Source organism: Symphalangus syndactylus, chromosome 16 (assembly GCF_028878055.3).
Source record: "Symphalangus syndactylus isolate Jambi chromosome 16, NHGRI_mSymSyn1-v2.1_pri, whole genome shotgun sequence".
Lineage (NCBI taxonomy): Eukaryota > Metazoa > Chordata > Mammalia > Primates > Hylobatidae > Symphalangus > Symphalangus syndactylus.
The window spans coordinates 61,777,432-61,798,832 of record NC_072438.2 but is presented as its reverse complement, the minus strand read 5'-3'; the positions used below and the strand labels follow the sequence as shown (position 1 = coordinate 61,798,832).

At 42.6% G+C, this 21,401-nt stretch overlaps 1 long non-coding RNA gene across 1 annotated transcript; it reads right to left on the bottom strand.

The window, feature by feature from the left end:
* Positions 1 to 4,408: 4,408 nt before the first annotated feature.
* Positions 4,409 to 20,824, bottom strand: LOC129464860 (uncharacterized). Its single transcript, XR_008651780.2, has 3 exons — positions 17,143 to 20,824; positions 11,920 to 11,976; positions 4,409 to 4,834 (listed from the first exon to the last, which is right to left on the bottom strand). It is a non-coding gene; the product is annotated as an uncharacterized lncRNA (long non-coding RNA).
* Positions 20,825 to 21,401: the final 577 nt, after the last annotated feature.

Below are 21,401 nucleotides of genomic sequence, written 5' to 3'. Positions count from 1 at the left end.
CTGCTCACCTCATATACCTCAGTGCTTTTCCCCTGCTGTTGGAATACTCAAAAATTCATTCTGTATTAAAATTTGTTTCAAAGTCTCTTCAAAAATAGAATTGACTGAGGCCAATCTTGACTGTTGACATGCTGCAAATGAAACATGTCCCCTGTATTTGAAAAGTCTTTGACTGAGTGGAACAATCACATACACAGAAAGGCCTTTCTAAATATCAACAAGTTTAAGTATTTATATGCACATTTCATTCATCACTCTAGTGCCCCCTCCTCAGTTTTTTCATCAGGGAATACTTCTCAAAATTACAGGGCAAAATCATAATATGTTAGCATTCTGAATCCAGTAATATACTTTAAAAAAATGCGTCATAATCTAATGGAGTTTTCAGGAAGTCAACTTGGGTCTGTCATTTGAAAATCAATTTGTTATTGTCCATATTAGCAGTAGAAAAAATATATGATAATCTCAGAAGATACAAAAAAGCTTTTTGAAAATTCAACCCTGCTTCATTATTAATATAAAAATCATCATAGTAAATTGAAAAAGAGAATTCCCTTAATTTGATAAAGCATATCTATAAGAGGTGTACACCTAACATCTCATCTAATCGTGAAATATTGAAAACTGCCAATTTCTTATTGAAATGAAAAAAATGCCAATACCTGGACCCATTTTCTCACCCCCTGCCCCGCCCTATTACCACCTGATCCAATAAAAACCCAAGGACTTTCAATAAGGCCTTCCGAAATGATAACATTTGCACCATAATCCTTTCACGGTCTGAAGCAATAAGCAAGGCAAATAAGTGTTAATCCCCACATGATTGGATTATGTCCGACTTCCTGTACAAGACAGAATGCTATAAAAACCCACAGTCAGGGATGGACTGAGCCATTTGCTCTATTCCTAGACCAGCTAGGCCTGGTCAAGCCTTGGAAGGCTGAAGCTATGGAGTTCCATCCATCAACCTTGGAAGAGCTGTCTTGGAGGCAGGCAGGTCCAGAGCCCCACATGCCATGGGACCTGAACCGAGAGCAAGCCTGGGCCTGGGCACTGGATAACTTCCCTGTGCTGAGCCGCCACTCCTGCCAATGCCATCAGCTCTGTGGGAGCTCTGCTGCGGGCTGGCTGCTGCACTGCGCCTCCACCGGGCACGGAGCCCTTCCCGGAGATGAGAGGGGCCAAAAACGGCCTCGAGACTGCCATGTCGAGGAATCAACGGCTGAAACCACAGACGGGCTCCAGGCACCTCAAGAAGACGCAAATGCTACCGACGGCGAGGTCCAAAGCGGCCTGATGCAGCCTGGAGATGCCAGCGCCTGCGGAGGTGGAAGGACACAAGCCCATGGCGCCCTCTGCAGTTCAGGCCGCCCCCGGAAGCTGCGGAAAACCCAGGGTTCCATCAGGAAGGAACTCGGAAAGGAGGGGAACCCCAGCCTTTCTGCAAGCCTGCGGCACGACCTGCTTCAATGAACACTGCCCCGGAAGGAGCCCGAGGCACCCCAGTGAGGACCCTCATTCTGTCCCTGCGGACTTTTACGCTGGAACTGTGCCCTGCACGCACAAGAGTCTTGAGGTCTCTGCTGTGGAGATCATTCCTTAATTTGTTCTTCCTCTCCTCAACCTCCTAAACATTTTTCATTTAGAGAAACTCTCTTCATGGAGTGAATAATATGCAATCTGCTAAAGAACTCTTCTTGCAAATGTACTCAAAATTGCTGTGGCTCTTCCATGGAAACTGCACATGTATTGAATAAAGCCTTCCCCTATTCTCCACCTGTGGAATTGATTTCAAGCTGGTCAATCAACATTGGTATAGATGGGCCTGAAGGAGACAGAAAGGGGGCAGGGACCCAGCTCAGAGGCTTTTTTTTTTTTTTTTTTTTTTTTTTGATGGTCTCTTGCTGGCTGGGTCTCCCAGGCTTCCGTGCAGTGGCGCAATCTTGCTTTAGTCTAAATTCCAGGGGGCCTTTAAGGAGCTGTGGATACTAACAGAGTGGGAGGGGACAGCTGGGTGGATCACTTGCTGGAGTTGCTTCAAAACTGACTGTGGCCCTCCAGATGAAGCCAGGAAATAGACATTAACAGTGTTCTTTACATCAGGGGTCCCTAACCTTTGTGACACCAGAGGCTGGTTTTAGGGAAGGCAATTTTTCCATGGGTGGGGGTTGGGGAGACAGGGATGATTTGGCGATGAAGCTGTCCTACCTCAGATCATCAGGCGTCAGATTCTCAGGAGAAGCGCGCAAGGTAGATCCCTCGCATGCGCAGTTCACAATAGGGTTGGCGCTCTTCTGAGAATGTAAGTCACGTCAGTCGTCAGTCAGATAAGCGGAGCTCAGGCTGTAGTACTCGCTTGCCTGCCAGTCACCTCCTGCTGTGCCGCAGGTTTCCTGACAGGCCACCGACCGCTGCCGGTTCGCTGCCTGGGGACTTGGGGATCCCCGCTTTAGATGGTTTAAAGGTTACGTTGTCATAAGGGGTGAAAGAGGGGTTTGGGATGTCCTTCGCGTGAGGCCGATGGTGCCCGCATACTGCGAGGCTGGCTGGAGTGCTCTTTATGGCGTGGGGCAGATGTAACCTCTTTGCCTCATTTTCCCCTGCGCTGCCCAGACGTCTCTCGGACTGTCTGCAGCATCAAGATGTGGGCTTCAGAGCACGTTTTTAGCACCCGTGGGAAACTGTTACAACAGCTGCAATGCAGAAATATCGAAGCGCTGTGAACCCGAGCATGGTGTGGGTTGACGTGTTCAACAGACGTATAGATCCCTCCAGAGAGTTGCACAGCTACAGACTTCTCCGCACAGTGGGAACTGCAAACCTCTTACTGGTGCAGCAAAACCCAAAACATATGTACTAGAATATTCTGTAGTTAATCCTGTAGAGAAAACAATGGAACTTAAATCTACTAATATTTCACTTACAAACATGATTTCAGTAGATGAGAGATTTATACACAAAGCACATCATCGGGACCCCCCAAAAAAACTATTTTGACTCAAGAAGCCACAATCACTGAAAAGAGGTAGCCTCAGCAGTTACCTTGAAGGACTGATGGCAAGAACGATACCTTCAAATGCTAATAAAGGCCGAGAAGCACTGAAATGCGTCATACAGAAATTACATGTTAAGACTGAAGAATTGACAGCTTCCGCCAAGAGGAAGCCTAACAACTTCGATGGCTGCGGCGGCAGCAGCATTTGTAGAGAATTGATAATGAACGTGTGAAGACAACGTCAAGAACCCCACGTCTCTCCAAGCTGGCAATATATTTATTTTAAAAATATAAATATGTTTTAAGTAGAATTTTTTGAAGTAGGCTGATATAAGAATGTGACATTACATCAAAAAAAAGAGATGCATGGCCTCTAAATAAAAGGGATCAGCTGAAATTCGTGTTGTTTGAAATGACTGTCTGATTTTGAGGACTCCTAACGATTTTTTGAAAGCAATCCTTTTTAACGTTCATTTTAACTTCAGGGTGCATGTACAGCTTTGTTAAATAGATAAACTTTTGTCACAGGGGTTTGTGTACACATTATTTTATCACCCAAGTAGGATGCCTCCTGCCCATTAGTTATCTTTCCCAATCTTCTGCCTCCTTTCACCATCCACCTTCAATAGGCTCCAGTGTCTGTTATTCCCCTCTTTGTGTCCATGTGTTCTCATTATTCAGCTCCAGCTTATAAGTGAGGACATATGGTATTTGCTTTTCTGTTCCTGCATTGGTTTGCTAAGGATAATGGCCTCCAGCTCTATGTTCCTGAAATAGACATGATCCTGTTCTTTTTTATGGCTGCATTGTATTCCATAGTGTATACGTACTACATTTTGTTCATCCATTCTACCTTTGATGAGCATTTTGGATGATTCCATGTCTTTGCTATTGTGAATGGTGCTGCAATGAACATCCACATGCGTGTGTCTTTATGATATGACAATTTATACTCCTTTGGGTAATATCCAGTAATGGGATTTGTGGGTCAAATGATATGTCTGTTTTTTGGTCTTTGAGTAATTACCACACTGTTTTTCACTAAGTTTGAAATAATTTACACTCACTAACGGCATATAAACAAAATTTTAACATTTTTTAAAGTGCTTGGAAGGTGACATTGATGTTGAATCAAGATAGAATTTTAAAAGTTTTCACACATTGCACCCCTACCTGGCTTTGGTCCCATGCCAGAACAAAGCAGAGCCATCTCTTATATACACACAATTGCCGTGTTGCTGTAAACTTCAACAGCTTGCATGAGGGAATTCAATTTAAAAGGAGAAACTATGTAGTTTTCAAAGACCTTAATTCGTATAAAATAACTTGCTCTGCTATAAACCATTATTAAAAACCAGTGTTTTGGTTTAGTACTTAAGTATATTTGGAGCGAAAATTATCACTAAAATAATATATGTCTCTAATAAAAGTATGCTTTTATTGTAATAAAAAGTACTATATTGGTTTCCCAAAGTTTTGCAACCCAATAAAGACATTACCTTCCTTGGATTTGTACTTCGTGATTTAATATGCTGTGGCATGGGCTGGTTGGTTATGTTAACTGGAAAAATAAATCCCTTACTTGAAAATCAAAATAAGACAAATAACAAGGAGTGGGGGCAGATTAAAGAGGACCAGAGGAAGATTCTTAGCCTTGTGCCTTCCGAGTTAACAACCACAGCGTTCCAGGGAATTAATTCCAGATCAGACAATTCCGGACAGCTACAGAAGTCTCCCCTGGTGAGTCTTGCCCAGGATCTGGAAGTGCAAGATCAATGCGCCAGTGATTCAGCTCCTGGTGAGGGCTGTCTTCCTGTCTTGCTGATCGCCATGTTGTAGCTGTGTTCTCACATGGCACAGAGAAAAACGGAGAGACAGAAAGGGAGAGAAAGTGAGAGACGGAGAAGGGTGGAGAATGAGGGAGACATAATATCTCTTCCCCTTCTCATAAGGGCACTAATCCCATTATGAAAGCCCAACCCTCATAACCTCATCTAAACACAATTGTCTCCCAAAGGCCCCATCCCTAGATACCATCACCTTGTGGATTAGCTAAACAAAATTATCAAGAATTTTGGGGAACACGATTCAGTCCATAGCACCAAGTCTACGTGATGCTTGCTCTCATAATCTCTGCCCATCTCAGGACCTGCAGCAACTAAGACTCATTTCTTTCTGCAGCCATTTCAGAAGACTGTGATATAAAAATGTGCCATAGAGAATACATTCATTTGGGACTTTTAAACTCTCTTCCCTCAAATGCATTAATTAATAAATTAATTAATGTTAACATCTAGTTTATGGGTTCTGATTAACACCCATAAACTAGATGTTGACACTAAATTATTTATTTACAAATTTATTATTAATTTATTGTAATAAAACAATTAATTAATTTTGAGATAGTGTCTCACTCTAACACCCTGGATTATTTGGGTTATTTCAGAGTGTCCCTCTGGCAGGTGGTATTGTTTCACATTCATTGCTTGCCTATATGGGGGCAAGTATACAGGCATCCATTGGGTCCATCCCTGTTTATTCCTTGATTACCTTCCAGACTGGGACCTTATTGAGATTCACTAATGCTTAACTCGTAGCATAGATTTTATTTCACATTAATGGGTTCAAAAGTGTGACCAATGCCCTATGTGATAATTCTTTTTAACTCGCAAATGACTCAGACACTCAATGGTATCTGAAATAATTTAAGATTTTAAGTTACATTAAAAGTTCACTGGCCGGGCACGGAGGCTCACGCCTGTAACCCCAGCACTTTGGGAGGCCGAGGCGGGTGGATCACGAGGTCAAGGAGATCGAGACCATCCTGGCTAACATGGTGAAACCCCCTCTCTACTAAAAAATACAAAAAAATTAGCCGGGCGTGGTGGCGGGCGCCTGTAGTCCCAGGTACTCGGGAGGCTGAGGCAGGAGAATGGCGTGAACCCGGGAGGCGGAGCTTGCAGTGAGCCGAGATCACGCCACTGCACTCCAGCCTGGGCGACAGAGAAAGACTCCATCTCAAAAAAAAAAAAAAAAAAAAAGTTCACCTACAAGCATTGGTTTTATTTTCTTCATTTGTAGCAGTTTATCTAGATTAGTTGTTAGAACTGAGACATTAGACAAAGATAATCATCGCTCAAAGTTTTTTTTTTTTTGTTAACCATTTGCATAGCCTGTGAATATCAGGTGTTTGCCTAAGCAAAAATCTTAAACACACAGGCATTTTTGCTGATAATTCAGAAAAATTAGCTGTTCTTATGGAACCAACAATGTTAAATTAGTCTTATTTATCAAAAAAGTCATTCAAAGAAAGAGTATTCGGTTTTTGGTTGAGTTTATGGTCTTATAATATTCATATTAAATCCTTGCACTTCAAAATATCTAGCAAAGGCAAATATAAAACTCATCTAATTAGCAAACCCAGACAAAAATGTATGCTGACAATTCTGAAGACATTTCTATTTTTATTTTGTCAATAATTTTAAGGCAAGCTTATTATTCAAGATTACTAAACTCACATAAATTTGAAAAGCATTTGGGCTTTCTTACTAAATTTATGAGCACTCATTTACTTATAAACCAATGTGGTGCCATTGTAGACATAACGTATAATACATGTAACATACACAGAAACATGTATCCATACACACAAAGATCAAATCGATGTTACCGTGAATCTCTAGCCATGACATGGCATCATAAACTCATTATTTTACAGAAGACAGCTGGATCCAAATTATTTCTGACAAAACTGGGACCTATCCTCATGGCTAAACTTTATCTGCCCTGATAGGTAATCCAATTAATGCTGTGGACAAAAACTTTGGGTAAAGCAGTTTCCAAAGCAGTTTTATTTTTAAAACTTTTTTCAACCTTTGTTTTGTTTGTTTCAAATACGTTTCCAATGTTTACTTCTTATAGAACTGGCTGAACTGCATACAAAAAACAAGCTCTCCCATAGTCTTGAGTTAGCAGTATTACAAACGGTAAGAGCACGAAAATGGGCCTTAGCTTCTTCTCAGTTTGGGAAGATGTTACAGTGCCAGGATTATCTCATAACAATTGTAATCATGAACAGAATCTGATAAATCAAAATGATGAATCAGGAATGGGCATCTGTGGAGGGAATCCTGTGGCGATCAACAACATCCATGTGGGGTGAAGTTGCCTGACTCAACAATTGTGGGACGCTGCTGTTTTCACCCTTTCAGTGATTAAATGTTAAAATACCTGGCAATACCAAGTGTTAGAGAGTATATGAAACTTTAGAGTATCTTATGTATTGTAAGTGGGAACATGTGTGGTACCATCACTTTGAAAAAGAATCTGTTGTCTTATGAAGCTGCAAGTCACATATCTCAAAACCTACCAATTCCATTTCAGAGCACACTCCCAAAAAAAGTTCTTGCACATAAATGCATACCAGGAAATATGTAAAAGAATGTTGGTATCTTCGCTTTTAACAGTAACAAAAACCTGACGGAAAGGGAGGATCCAAAACTCCATTATTAGGAGAGTGGATGAAAATTATTACGATATATTTTCAAAATGGAATATTTTACAAAGTCCAAATAAGTAAATCAAATTACTCAAAAGTCTGGTTGCACCATAACAATATAATGTTCAGTAAAAAAAAAAAAAAAAATGGTTGATAAGACTACATAGAGCATGGTTATATTTTATAAAGTTAATATTTTAAAAATGCCCATTAAAATATGTAGATACATATTGATAAATAAATCTAAATTAAAAATAAGCAATTGAATAACAAACTCAGAATTCACATTGGTTATGTTGATTTAGACAGTTGGGAGAAGGGATACAAAAAATCATATCCATAAAAAATTAAATTGAAAGATAGACCTTAAATTTACACCAAAAATGAATTTCTTAATGCTGAATGGCGAAATCACATTTACCCATCCATCCACAAACAAAACTGCGCCACCTAAAATCTCCCTGAGTGAGGCTGTGCCTCTACAAAACAGAGAAAATGGAAAAGCAAGCACACTACAAAACTACCACAAAGTGTATTTTCCAAGCAAAGCTGGCTAAAAGAAAGGGAACAGAATTGGAGGGACCAAACTTTTTATGTCCAGGTCCGCTCCCAAACTCTACATCAGACAATATTTGAGTTAGGTAATTCTCTGTGTCATGATTTCTAGTTGAGAAGTAAATAAGGTAAAGTAGAAACTACACTTGGCAGAGGGCCTGTCACAAATCACCATTCAATATGAACTACTCAATCTTGGGGGGGAACTAAAAAATGGGGCAAGAATATAAAATTGCTTATGAGAAGTTACTTTATGGAAATTGGAGGGGGGAAATGATTTCCCCACATAAACAATTTTTTTCAATGTTTTGAACTACTCTGTAAAAAGACAAATGCAATCATATTAATATATTTTAAAAATTACAACTCTAAGCTCCTTGTTATTGACAAGAAGTAAACAAAATAAAATGACACCAAGAATTAAAAATAAAGAACTGAATACCTGAATTTAATCAATTGTAAGATAAGTCATAAGATAAGTCGTTTGCCATTTTCATATCTCTGAAACAGGTATATATTTTAAATCTGGTAGTCTTTCAGGACTGTGACGTAGTTTAATTAGCAGATTTTTCTTAGTAGTATTGCAATAATGACACATCTTACAATGACTAGTTTCTTAGATTGAGGAAATTATAATTCTAGACAAATGTTAAGCCAAAGAAGGCCAGTGTAGCTCTAGTACTACTTTGGCTTAGCCTCTGTCTTCAAATTACTTGGCTTGCTGAAATAATCCAATTAGGTCATCTGAAACAAACAAACAACAACAAAAAAAAAACAGGACAAACCAACACAAAAGATGTGTCTGATTGTTACAGGACCAACAGGTTTGGATACCTGCTGTGCGGAAACATAAATATACACCAAAACACTGAAACAGCAGGGCTTGCAGCAGAAAAAGAATGTAATGATAGCAGGGCAGCCAGGTGAGGAAACAGGAGGGACCCTCAAATCCACCTCCCTGAGAAATTCTGGTCTGGAGGTGTTTGTTTTTGCTTTGTTTTGTTTTGTTTTGTTTTGTTTTTAACAGAATCTTGCTCCATCATCCAGGCTGGAGTGCAACGGTGTGATCTTGGCCCATTGCAACCTCTGCCTCCCGGGTTCAGGCGATTCTCCTGCCTTAACCTTCTCCTGCTTCAGCCTCCTGAACAGCTAGGATTACAGGTGTGCACCACCACACTAGACTAATTTTTGTATTTTTAGTAGAGATGGGGTTTCACCATGTTGGTCAGGCTGGTCTCGTACTCCTGACCTCCTGATCTGCCCACCTCAGCCTCCCAAAGTCCTGGGATTACAGGAGTGAGCCACTGTGCCCAGCCCAGGTCTGGAGTTTTTAAGGAGATTGTGGAGAGCAAGAGACTGAAAAATTGGGGTCATTGATTGTTTGGGGTAAAGGGGATGAAATCATCAAAATATAGAAACTGCATTCTTTGGTGAGCCACCTCCTCATGGGGTCTTTCAGACTAGCTGGCATCAATAGTTTTATCAGTCTTCAGGACATAAAAGAATATCTCAAATGAAAACCTTGGCATTTTACAATGTTCAAGGTGTTCTCCACAGAGCAGTTAAGGGAAACTATAATCTTGTGATAGGGTCTGCATAATTCTGACAGGGTATAATTATTCTGCATAATTATTCTCATAATTTGGGGCAATGAGCACCAAAGAACTATGAGCAAGAAGGCCAGAGAGCAAGGTGACCTAACCATTAATGCTGAATGTACTGCAGGCTTGATATATTTTTTATTCTCCTTCTCCCATTTTCCCTGATTAACTTTATAAAGTTTATAGGAATGGTTTCATGACTGTCATATCCATTCGGAAATTAATTTTAAGGAAAAATTTTAAAATGGATATCTTTTCAAATAACGTATTATATTTTATTTCTATTATTTCATTGCATAGCAAACACCATTGTTAGGAATAAATTTGAGAATATATTTGGAAATGCAAAATGGCAAAAGGCATTACATCCCTCGTCCATGGTGCAACATGAGCATATGCAGCCGAGACTCCATCCACCTCTTTTCCGGATACTGAAATGTTAAAATTGGTAGTTACTGATGAGAGGAACTGCAGTGGAAGTAGGAATAATAGAGGAAGGAGAATAACTTAAAAAAATGCATATAATCACATAACATATAAGGGTCTTGCAAAAAAATACTGTAAAAAGCATCATATTAGCTCAACATATTTGCCCTTTTTTTTTTTTTTTTTTTTTGAGACGGAGTCTCGATCTGTCACCCATGCTGGAGTGCAATTGTGCGATCTCTGCTCGCTGCAAACTCCGCCTCCCGGGTTCACGCCATTCTCCTGCCTCAGCCTCCTGAGTAGCTGGGACTACAGGCGCCCGCCACCATGCCCGGCTAATTTTTTGTATTTTTAGTAGAGACGGGGTTTCACCGTGTTAGCCAGGATGGTCTCGATCTCCTGACCTTGTGATCTGCCCACCTCAGCCTCCCAAAGTGCTGGGATTACAGGCGAGACCCACCACGCCCAGCCAAAAAAAATTTTTAAGGTACAATTTTATGTAAGGCATAGGATTCTTCTTTTTCAAAACCCAACCTAATTATTTCTTTACTCATTTCCCTACTTGATATGAATGCCTGATAACCTGGGACTTCAATCCAGCTCCAGCATGAACTATCTTTGTGATCTTGGACTGTGGTGTAAATTCACTGAGCCTCATCTTTAAACCAAGCAATACCTCTTGGATATGCTAAAACATCAAATATAAGTGTATTTTGTCTAGGCATGCCTGACACACAGAGTTTCTAGAGGAAAGATCCTGCCCTCTAAGCCCTGGTGCAACAGACATCACCACACCCATTCCTGGGATCCCTGACTGTACTTCCTGTTTCCTGGATATCTTTTCAAATAATGTATTATATTTTATTTCATCTCTGAATGATTACATAAGAGGTCAAATTGGCTCCTATTTTACAAAGTCCCTTTCATGAATACATTCCTAGTAAAAGTTAATGTTTAGAGATTGCTTGGCAGAAAATAATCTCAGTTGTTAATAAAATCATTAATTTTTGTTTTTTATGGCCTGAAAGATAATTGTAATAAAAACAAATATAAAATGGTGACTTCTTTGGTGTATTTTTTCTGTAAGTCAATTTTTTCCATTTCAGGTCATATCCATAGTGAAATTATAATATGTCTTCATCAGAGTCAAATATTCTACTTACAAAAGCATCGGCGTAAATAGAAAATATTCTATTTACAAAAAAACAGAATTTCATGATCAGATATTATTCTTTACTGTTAATAAAGTAATAACATGCCAGACTGAAGCCAACATTTCACACCCATGTGTTAATATTCTACCGTGGGCAGGGTATGGTGTCTCACACATGTAATGACAGCTCTTTGTGAGCAGAGTGGGGAGGATACATTGAGGCCAGGAGTTCAAGACCAGCCCAGGCTGCATAGAAAGATCCTGTCTCTACAAAAAAAATTATCTTATAAATTAGCCATGGGTGGTAGCACACAGACCTAAAGTCCTAGCTATTCCGGGTGCTGAGGTGGTAAGTTTCCCTTAGGTGTGGGAGGTAGAGATTACAGTGAGCTACAATTGTGCCACTGCATCCCAACTGTTACAGGACCAACAGATTCATATGCCTGCTGCACACTAACATACCAATTACACTGAGACAGCAGAGTTTGCATTGGAGAAAGAGTTTAATGATTACAGGCTACTGAGTGAGGAGACAGGAGCAAACCCTCAAATTCATCATTCCAGAGAGTTCTGGGCTACAGTTTTTAAGGGGATTGTGGAGGGTGAGAGGCTGGAAAATTGGAGAAATTGATCAGTTGGGGTAGGGAGATGAAATCATCAGGATGTGGAAACTGCATTTCTGGTGACTCACCTTCTCATGGGATCCTGCGGAACAGCTGGCATGAGTAGTTTTACTGGCATGCAGGACCTGAAACAATATTTCAAAGGGAAAACTTAATGTTTCCTTAATATTTAAGTTGTTATCTATAAAGTAGTTGAGGGGAACAATAATCTTGTAGCAGAGCCTACATACTTCTGAGGAAATAGGCAGCAAACAACTATAAGGAAGCCAGTCAGGGACAAGTTGACCTAATGATTAATGCTGAGTGTGCTGGGATATAGTATGGATGTTTGTCCCTGCTCAGATCTCATGGTGACTTATAATCCCCAATGTTAAAGATGGGGCTTGGTGGGAGATATAGGGTCATGGGAGTGGATTCCTCCATGGCTTGATGCTGTTTTGCAATAGTAAGCTTTCGCACCATCTCATCATTTAAAAGTGTGTGACAACTCTCCACCACTCTCTCTCTCTCTTGCTTGCGCTCTGACATGTGATGTTCCTGCTCCTCCTTTGCCTTACAACATGACTGGAAGCTTCCTGAAGTCTCCCCAGAAGCAGACGCCACGATGCTTCCTTGTACAGCCTGCAGAACCATAAGTCAATTAAACCTTCTTTTGTTTTGTTTTGTTTTTTACAAAATGCCCAGTCTCAGGTATTTCTTTATAGCATGCAGTAATGGCCTAATACATGCTACATGCTGAGTTTACATTCATTTCTCTCTGATAAAGTTTAGATGACATTTCTCCTCCAAATATCATGTTGAAATGTAATCCTCAATATACAGATGGGGTCTGGTAGGAGGTGTTTGGGTCATGGGGGCAGATCCCTCATGAATGGCTTGGTGCCCTCCCCGCCATAATGAGTTTACAGGAGATCAAGTTGTTTAAAAGGAGGCCCGGTACCTCTCCCTCTGTCTCTTGCTCCTTCTTTCACCATGTGATACACATGTTTTTCCTTTGTCTTCCACAATAAGTGGAAGCTTCCTGACACCCTCAATAGAAAACGCTAGTGTCATACTTGTACAGCACAAAACTGTGAGCCAAAATAAAAATCTTTTCTTTATAATTTAATCAGTCTCAGTTATCCATTATAGTGTGAACATCAAATATCTGAGACAGGTCTCAGTCAATTTAGGAAGTTTATTTTGCTAAAGTTAAGGGCACGCACCCATAACACAGCCTCAGGGAGGTCCTGACCACATATGCCCAAGGTGGTCATGGCACAACTTGGTTTTATATACTTTGGGGAGACATGAGACATCAATCAATATACGTAAGATGTACATTGGTTCCGTCCGGAAAGGCGGAAAAACTCAAAATCGGGAGGGGGCTCCCAGGTCACAGATTGGTAAAAAACAAACAGTTGCATTCTTTTGAGTTTCTGATTAGCCTTTCTAAAGGAGGCAATCAGATATGTATTTATCTCAGTGAGCACAGGGATGACTTCGAGTTCTATCTGTGCTTTGTCCACAAGGAAATTCCTTGCGAGGGTGAGGGAGGTATGTGGCTTTTTTTTTTCCTTTGAGAGCAAGTTTTGCTCTTGTTGCCCAGACTGCTGTGCAATGGCAGGACCTCAGCTCACCACAACCTCCACCTCCCAGATTCAAGCGATTCTCCTGCCTCAGCCTCCCGAGTAGCTGGGATTACAGGCATGTGCCATCACAACCGGCTAATTTTGTATTTTTGGTAGAGACGGGGTTTCTCCATGTTGGTCAGGCTGGTCTCAAACTCCCGACCTCAGGTGATCCGCCCACCTCAGCCTCCCAAAGTGCTGAGATTATAGGTGTGAGCAACTTTGCCTGGCCGGTATGTAGCTTTTTCAACTTAGCAGCTACATTCTTTAGGAATAGAATGGAAGGCAGGTTTGCCCTAAACTTCCCAGCTTAACTTTTCCCTTTGGCTTAGTGATTTGGGGGTCCCTGGATTTATTTTCCTTTCACGTTTCCTCCCTTTTCTTTTTAAATTCTTTCAGATAAAGCATTTTACAAGAAAGTGAGTCTCCTCTAACATGATATTTGGAGGAGAAGAGTCATCTGATCTCTCATGGCTACAATGGTTTATTCCCAGTTGGGTAGGACCCACATTATTAGGAGAGCTCATTTTTAGCAGGTTGTGAAGTCTCACAACCTATGAAGAGAAAATACGGGTAGGAAAGGAGAAAAACAGCAACAAACAAACAAAAAAAGATAATTCTGGAAAATCGATATGGGCCATAATACTTTGAAGTCCATACATCAGCAGGCAGGTATGAGAGTGGTTTATGGATGTATGTAGGTTGTTCTTACTTACTTCTGAAGTTTAAGTTGTCTAGCTTCATTTTGCAGGGCTTTAAGAAAGCACAGTTTACTTTTCAGTGATTTCAAATTAGGAAAAATGGGGAGGGCAAAGGAAAAGAAATAAGAATTGAAAACATTATTTTGGAGACTTTTAGCCAGAAAAAAAATTTGGAATTCAGTCCAAACTGTAGAAAATAATAAAAATTAAATAACATCAGGCAAGACTAGAATCTAACAACATGTATACTATAGTTGTTGAAACATAATTTTTCTCTCTCTAGTTTCCCATTTTTACTGAAGAGAAATCATGGTAGGACCTATTTGCTTTATTATACTTGGCCTAATTATTTGTATAAAGTGCCGCAAGAACAATTATTTTTCACACAAGGCTTTTTAAATGACTTTGATGGAACTTTGTTCCATAGAAAAAGTCTCAGATAAGACTTTTTAAAAGCCGAGCCCAGCCATGGCTTTGTACCATCGAATACATATGAGTTGGGTAAATTCCCCTCCTCTTGAGGTCCCAAGATGACTTGGGGCTCCTGGGCTTGTCAGAAAGTGACATTCTTTACCTACCACAAGTCAGAAACCCTGTATAGGGACTGTGTAGACAAGGTTTGGGGCCTGTTTTCCCAAGGGGCTTTTATTGGCTCTGTAAGTCAAGTTTGACTCCTTAAAGAAAAGTGCACCATTTCAGTCAAAGCCTTGGTAAAATAACCAGTTTCTCCAATGGTGTTCTGTTGCAAAAGAAAACATTCTTATTGCACTTATGCAAATAACTACGTTGACATAAATTAAGAATATTCACAAATGGTTTCCAAATTCTGGAGAGATCAGGTAAAGAGAAACAAATATGCTCTAAATTTTGTTCATCGGAGTATACTTTACTGAATTAAAAGCTGTCAATAGCTCAAAAGTAAAGTTTCCTTGACTCAGAAAAACATAACAAAGGATCAGCAATTTTTTAAGGATCAGCAATTTTTTAGCAAAAAAGTCAACAATATCACTTCAGTCTTCTATTTGTTCGGTCCATGCAATTAACTCCTGTTCTGTTTGATATTCACAAATATCTCAGTTCTCCATGAGAGTCCTAAAAGTTTACTCCTCTTTTCTACTTTTTTAAAAAAAAATTTCCCAAGCAGACTCATGTCACATTTTCCTTTGTTCTAATGTCACAATCTCCAGAGTAATTAGAAACCTGCATTCAAAAACACCTATCAAAGTCCAATAGCTAATTATAAACGACCTTTTGAAGAGGACTAAAAATAAGACAATTGTCTGTGGATGACAAAGTCTTAGGACAGGGTTTTATAATCTATCAAACATTTGTGGAGAGTGTTTTACAAAAAAAAAACAAAACCTTTGAGCTACACAGTGAATGTAAAGCTGAGGCTAGACAGGAATGGCATAGGGTGGATCTTCAGTCCCAGAGATCAACAGCCAATCGTTCATTTTTTGTAGGTTAACCTGATCTGGTGGAGTCCTCCATTGGTACCAAGCACAGTTCTTCACTTTCAACTCTAGATGACTTACCCCGGGGCACTTTTACCTTGTGCTTTCTGTCTAGCCTCCTCCACAGTCTTTCTTTTACCTACTCTACTAGACTAAGTGATTATAACTGTTATCATCCTTTCTGAGCCTATAATCAAAAGTCAGTACCTGACAAAGAAGCAGATTGTTAAATCCACGAATTTCTCTGTATCAGGAAAGTATTAATATGGATTCCTGCCTCCTCATTCATTAGTTGCACAGCTTCCTGCCACATAACAACTGGCCAGAAGATTCACCTGTGCAAATCGCCGGAGTGTTGGAGACTTTGCTTTTCTTTGATCCCTCCCACCATCCACCCAGTTTTTCTGTTTTGTGTCACTTTCATTTGGTTAATAATATTCTAACAATATTTATCATTATAGTTATCTTGATTCGATGCAATTTTTCTTAATGAGACTGATAAAAATATTAGCCTTTCTTAATTCTTTATTGTTTTGGATAACACACTGGAAAGGGAAATAGGAAAGGCTTTACATCATTGGTCATACGTGCTCCACAATTTGCCCTCAAGTTTGATTCCTAGGTCCTACCACCCACACAAAACTGCCATTGTCAGCCTGCTCCAATTCTACCCAATTACTAGCCATTGTCATACTTCAAAGTTTCTATGACCACCTCCAAAGGAGCACAAGTTTGTATTTGATCCCTTTCTGACCTCCCTGGAATCCACCCCACCTCCAATCACACTAGGCTTAGAATCTAAATTCTGCCACTATCTTGGTATCAGTCTCTGTAGGGAAGCAGCCTGCAGCCTCCTATGGACTCCCATCAAAGCAGGTTACATATTCCCGCTGCAGGGTGCTGCTCACAGATTTTTTACTAAGATGGGAAGCTGGAGTAGAAATGGGAAGAGAGGGCGGGGCGCGGTGGCTCACGCCTGTAATCCCAGCACTTTGGGAGGCCGAGGTGAACAGATCACGAGGTAAAGAGATCGGGACCATCCTGGTCAACATGGTGAAACCCCATCTCTACTAAAAATACAAAAATTAGCTGGGCATCGTGGCACGCTCCTATAGTCCCAGCTACTCAGGAGGCTGAGGCAGGAGAATCCTTGAACACGGGAGGCAGAGGTTGCACTGAGCCGAGGTTGCGCCAGTGCACTGGAGCCTGGTGACAGAGCAAGACTGTCTCAAAAGAAAAAAAAAAGAAAAGAAAAGAAAAAGAAATAGGAAGAGAGAACTGATGGTAGGTATTTTGCTTTGCAATGACTCCAGACTGCTCTTCTATTTGATAGTGTCTGTAACTATGTGGGTGAGATCAGTGCAGTTTTTCCTTTATTCTCGCAACCACAGGACCAAGAGGCAATTGGAGGAGCCTCAAATAGCAGGGAAGGTTTTGGCCAGCTGAAGAAGGGGTATGGTGGGAGGGAGATACTGAGGCAAATGCCTTGGGAGAGGGAATTGCAAGGGCAAAATAGATTTCCTTACCTGGCAGTGCCTTCTCTGCCTTTGTCCTGCCATCCCCTTCTGCCTAGGATCCCCCAGAAAAGGATAGTAGTGGTTTGCACAGGAGCAGAAGTGGTGAAAATGGGAAATGATGAGTGTGGATGGAGATGCTCGTGGCAGGGTCTGTAGGTCTGTTTGAGGGGGCTCAACTCACAAAGTGCAGATTTTTATTGAAATATGAATGCTTGTAGGAAAGGACATTTTCCTACTGAGCAGTGGCAGTCCCATATTTCTTCTCAGAAAGGAAGTAGGCCTCAGTCTGATTGAAAAGTGAGGAGAGGGAGGATTCGACACTTACAAGTTCACCTGCATTGCATTTCCCAGAAGAAAGAAAAAAATCAATATTGCATTTCAAAGATCACGGTGCTAGAGACAGAGAACCACAATTTGAGCTTTTCCCTGGGCTTAGAGGCGGATGTCTCGCTGTCAATTTCACGTCCAAAGCCGGAGTCTCGCAGTCCATTTTTCTCCCCAGCTGTTTTAGAACTATCCCCAAATATCAAGGATATCTGAATGAGTGAACCATCAGAATAAGGAGCGATTCCCACAGAGTTCCATCCCACAGGGAAGGGACGGGACCAGCGGGGCAGGCCTGAAGCCTAGGTTGAGCGGCACTGTGCCTTTCATTCTTCACCGAGATCTTGGACCTAGAGTTTCCAGGTTCCGAAGGGATGCGGTTGTTGACCTCTAGCCTAGAATCCGTGAGGGCTGAACCGGGACGAAGGCCTAGGACAGAGAGGTGGTGTGGAAGGACCCAGCCGCGGCCACTGGAAGAGCAGCTTCCTGCATTGTAAAGTGTTCGCGACCTGCATTTGTTTTGCTTTCTTCCTGGAGGAGCCAAATCCGTCCCATTCTGGATCCTTATTCCGGCTCCTTTCCCTCTGCGAATCGCACTGGGTCGGTCGCGGGGCCCTCAGTAATTAGGGATCACGGTTCAGCCAAGAAAAATACAGGTTTTCTTAAGCCTGAAGCCACCGACTTGAGAAGGGAGCGTGGGAGTAACGCCAGTAGCAGTTTTTTATTTCGTTTTCGTTTTTATTTTCTGGTCACTAGGCCACCAAAGAAAGTTCCACCCAACGGCCAGACGATTCGTCGCGGCGACGCTCCTTTCCCTGAACAGAGGGTTTATGGCTGACACCTCCACTTGTTTCTCAGAGCCGGGTCTGACTGCCGGCTGCACCTTTGAATGGCGACCAAAAAAGACATGCATTTGTCTGGCAAAGTCGCTGGCGTTCGCCTGGTGCCCGCGCTTGCCGGGTCCTAGCGCAGCCAGATTCGCACACCAGCGAGTCCAGCGCCCAGCGCCACTCCTCCCTCGGATCACCGGTTTCTCACATGCACCTCCGCGGCAGCACTGGCCTGACAGTTTTCCGGTTGCGACAGCACTAGTTGAGCCAAACAAAACGTTTTCCTGCTTGCTCTGGGCGTCCCATTATCCGTCCGAGGCCTTCTAGTCCCGGTGTCACGGTCTCAGCACCCGGCGTTCGTTGACTCTTTCGCCAGCGGCGCGGAGCGGGCGGTTTTGCTGTCACAGCACATGTGGCACGGAGTTTCTCGGTGGCCGAACCCCTCTTTTTTCTCAGAGTCCACCGTTTCTTCGCGTCAGCGCCGTTGGTTGCGCCATAAGGAATGTTGTCCCTGACAACCCGCCGGCTGCAGTCATTCGCAAGCTCCGGGCACCGACATTTCGCAGAACTGAGGTCTCTCGGTCTCAGCGCAGCTCGCTGCCCGGTGCCTCCATTTTCTCGGGGCGACAGCACTCAGGTCGCGGATCTGAGGGATTCGGAGCCTCCCCAGCTGCGCTGAGCCTGGCGTTCCCCGGGCGGCCGCGGCGGCGCTGGGCTGGGGGAGCCCGCCCCTCCTCCGAGCCGGTGGCAGGGGAGCTGCCCGGGCGCCGTCTCTTCCCAGCGCCGCCAGCCCCGCCGCAGAACCCGCAGAACAGCTCGGCCTCCAGAACCCTGTGCTGTGGCGGCGCCGCTGGCGTGTCTGTCGCAGGACCCCGCGGATTCATCTGTCGTTGGCTTGTTGGTCCTAACAAGTTTCGATTTTAGGGTGCCTGCGTTTCCTTTTCTTTTCTCTTCTTTTCCTTTTGTTTTGTTTTGAGACGGAGTCTCGCTGTGTCGCCCAGGCTGGATGGCAGTGGCGCGATCTTGGCTCACTGCAACCTCTGCCCCGCAGGTTCAAGCGATTCTCCCGTCTCAGCCTCCAGAGTAGCTGGGATTACAGGCGCGAGCCACCACGCGCGGATAATTTTTGTATTTTTACTAGAGGCGGGGTTTCACCATATTGACCAGGCTGGTCTCGAACTCCTAACCTCAATAATCTGCCCGCCTCGGCCTCCCAAACTGCCGGGATTACAGCACGAGCCGCTGCGCCAGCCGGTAACTACGATTTCTACCCCCTGGTTCAAGCCGGGGAATAGCCAAAATGTGATTTCTCAACCCAAGCAAGTCCCCACTTAGGACAAACACCAGTCTAGGCCTGGCGGCGATTTCCAGGTCGTAGGAAGTTGACGTTTCGCCACAGAAAGGCTGAGTGACCCTGTGACTCATTTCCCAGCAACTCCGGGTTTCCTGTAGCCTCGGATTTCTAATCATAACAAACCCGGAGTTAGCCCTGCCTCAAGTTTCTTTTTTCTTTTTTTTCTTTCTTTTTTTTCTTTTTTCTTTTTTTTTTTTTTTTGAGACAGAGTTTCGCTCTTTCGCCCAGGCTAGAATGCCGTGGCACGATCTCGGCGATCTCGGCTCACTGCAACCTCCACCCCCCGGGTTCAAGTGATTCTCCTGCCTCGGCCTCCCAAATAGCTGGGATTATAGGCGCCCGCCATCACACCCGGCTAATTTTTGTATTTTTAGTAGAGACGGGGTTTTGCCACGTTGGCCAGGCTGGTCTCAAACTCCCGACCTCAGATGATCCACCCGCCTCGCCCTCCCAAAGCCTCAAGTTTCTAAGTCGTGGCAAGTTCCGGCTTCCTACAGTAAGCCTTGCTTTAGCTGCGCAGGAGATGTTTAACTCCTGTAGAAATCTGTGTACCAGCGAATGAGATTCATTTAGGTTTAGCGATGACCAGTTTAGCAGTGCGTGGGAGCTCTTACACCAAGACTAACTTCGCAATATCAAGTCCCGCCTTAGCTATGTTGGTGTTTTTTAAACTCCCATGGAAGTCAGGAAATGCCGGCAAACGCGATTTCTGGTTTAGGAAGCTCGGTTTGACAATAGCAATTTCCGCCGAATGCGACTTTTTCCTCTTGTGGACCAAGTCTGGATGTATCAGCTACTAAGATTTTTTAGTTGTATACAGGTTTAACCGTGACTGAGTTTTGTTGGTTTGTTGTTGTTGTTGTTGTTTGTTTTTGGTTTTGTCTTAAGAAATGTAGACTTAGGTGTAACATGTACCGGTTTAGATCTAACAGGGATATCCTAATCATAGAATTGCTTCATTTAGCAATACTTGTTATTTCTTCCTTGTAGGGTTGGTTCTCTCTAATTTTTGCTTATTTTTAAATTCTCTTTTTGTGTCTTTTGCTCCGAGAACAATGTTAGCGGTAGTTTCCAGTGTGTTTGCTTTGCCTTTTTATTTGAATTTTAGAATTTATTATTTTAAAATTTTATCTTATTTAAATGTTATTCATTTTTCTTCTACTAAGTTTGAGTGCCACAGCTTCGTACTCCTTGACTTACATTCTCTCAGGAGCTGGGGAGCCAAGCTCGGTCTCCGCCTCGGTGGTGTCAGGTCCCGGGTTCTGTCTGGCGGCTCTGCTTCTAATGCGGAGCTGGCGGTTTTGCAGCAACGCTTTCCCCAGTGGCGCCCACTCGGCGTTTTTTCAGTTGCTGCACCGTTCTTAGCGCCCAACGGGACGTTTCCCGTACGCGGAGTCCATAAGTTGTCTGTGCTGTCACTTTCTTGGTTCTCGCACCGCTAATATCTCCTAGGAACTTCCTTAACCCGTTTTACGGTGCAGAACGGTAATTGCACCGAGCCTCTGTACCAACTAGTACTTCCGTAATCCGGCTCTTTTCCTGTCACAACACATTGAAACATGTTAAAACACATTAAACGGATTAAAACACATTAAAACGTCACAACATATTTAAACCGAGTCGGTCCATTCCTCCAGACAGTATGTTTCGGGGTGGAAGCACCCCTCCTAAGAATCCGCAGTTTCTTTCTAGCAGCACCGTTATGGCGCCGAAACGGATATTTGTTTGGCAATACCAGCGCTATCCGCTAGGTGCCGGCG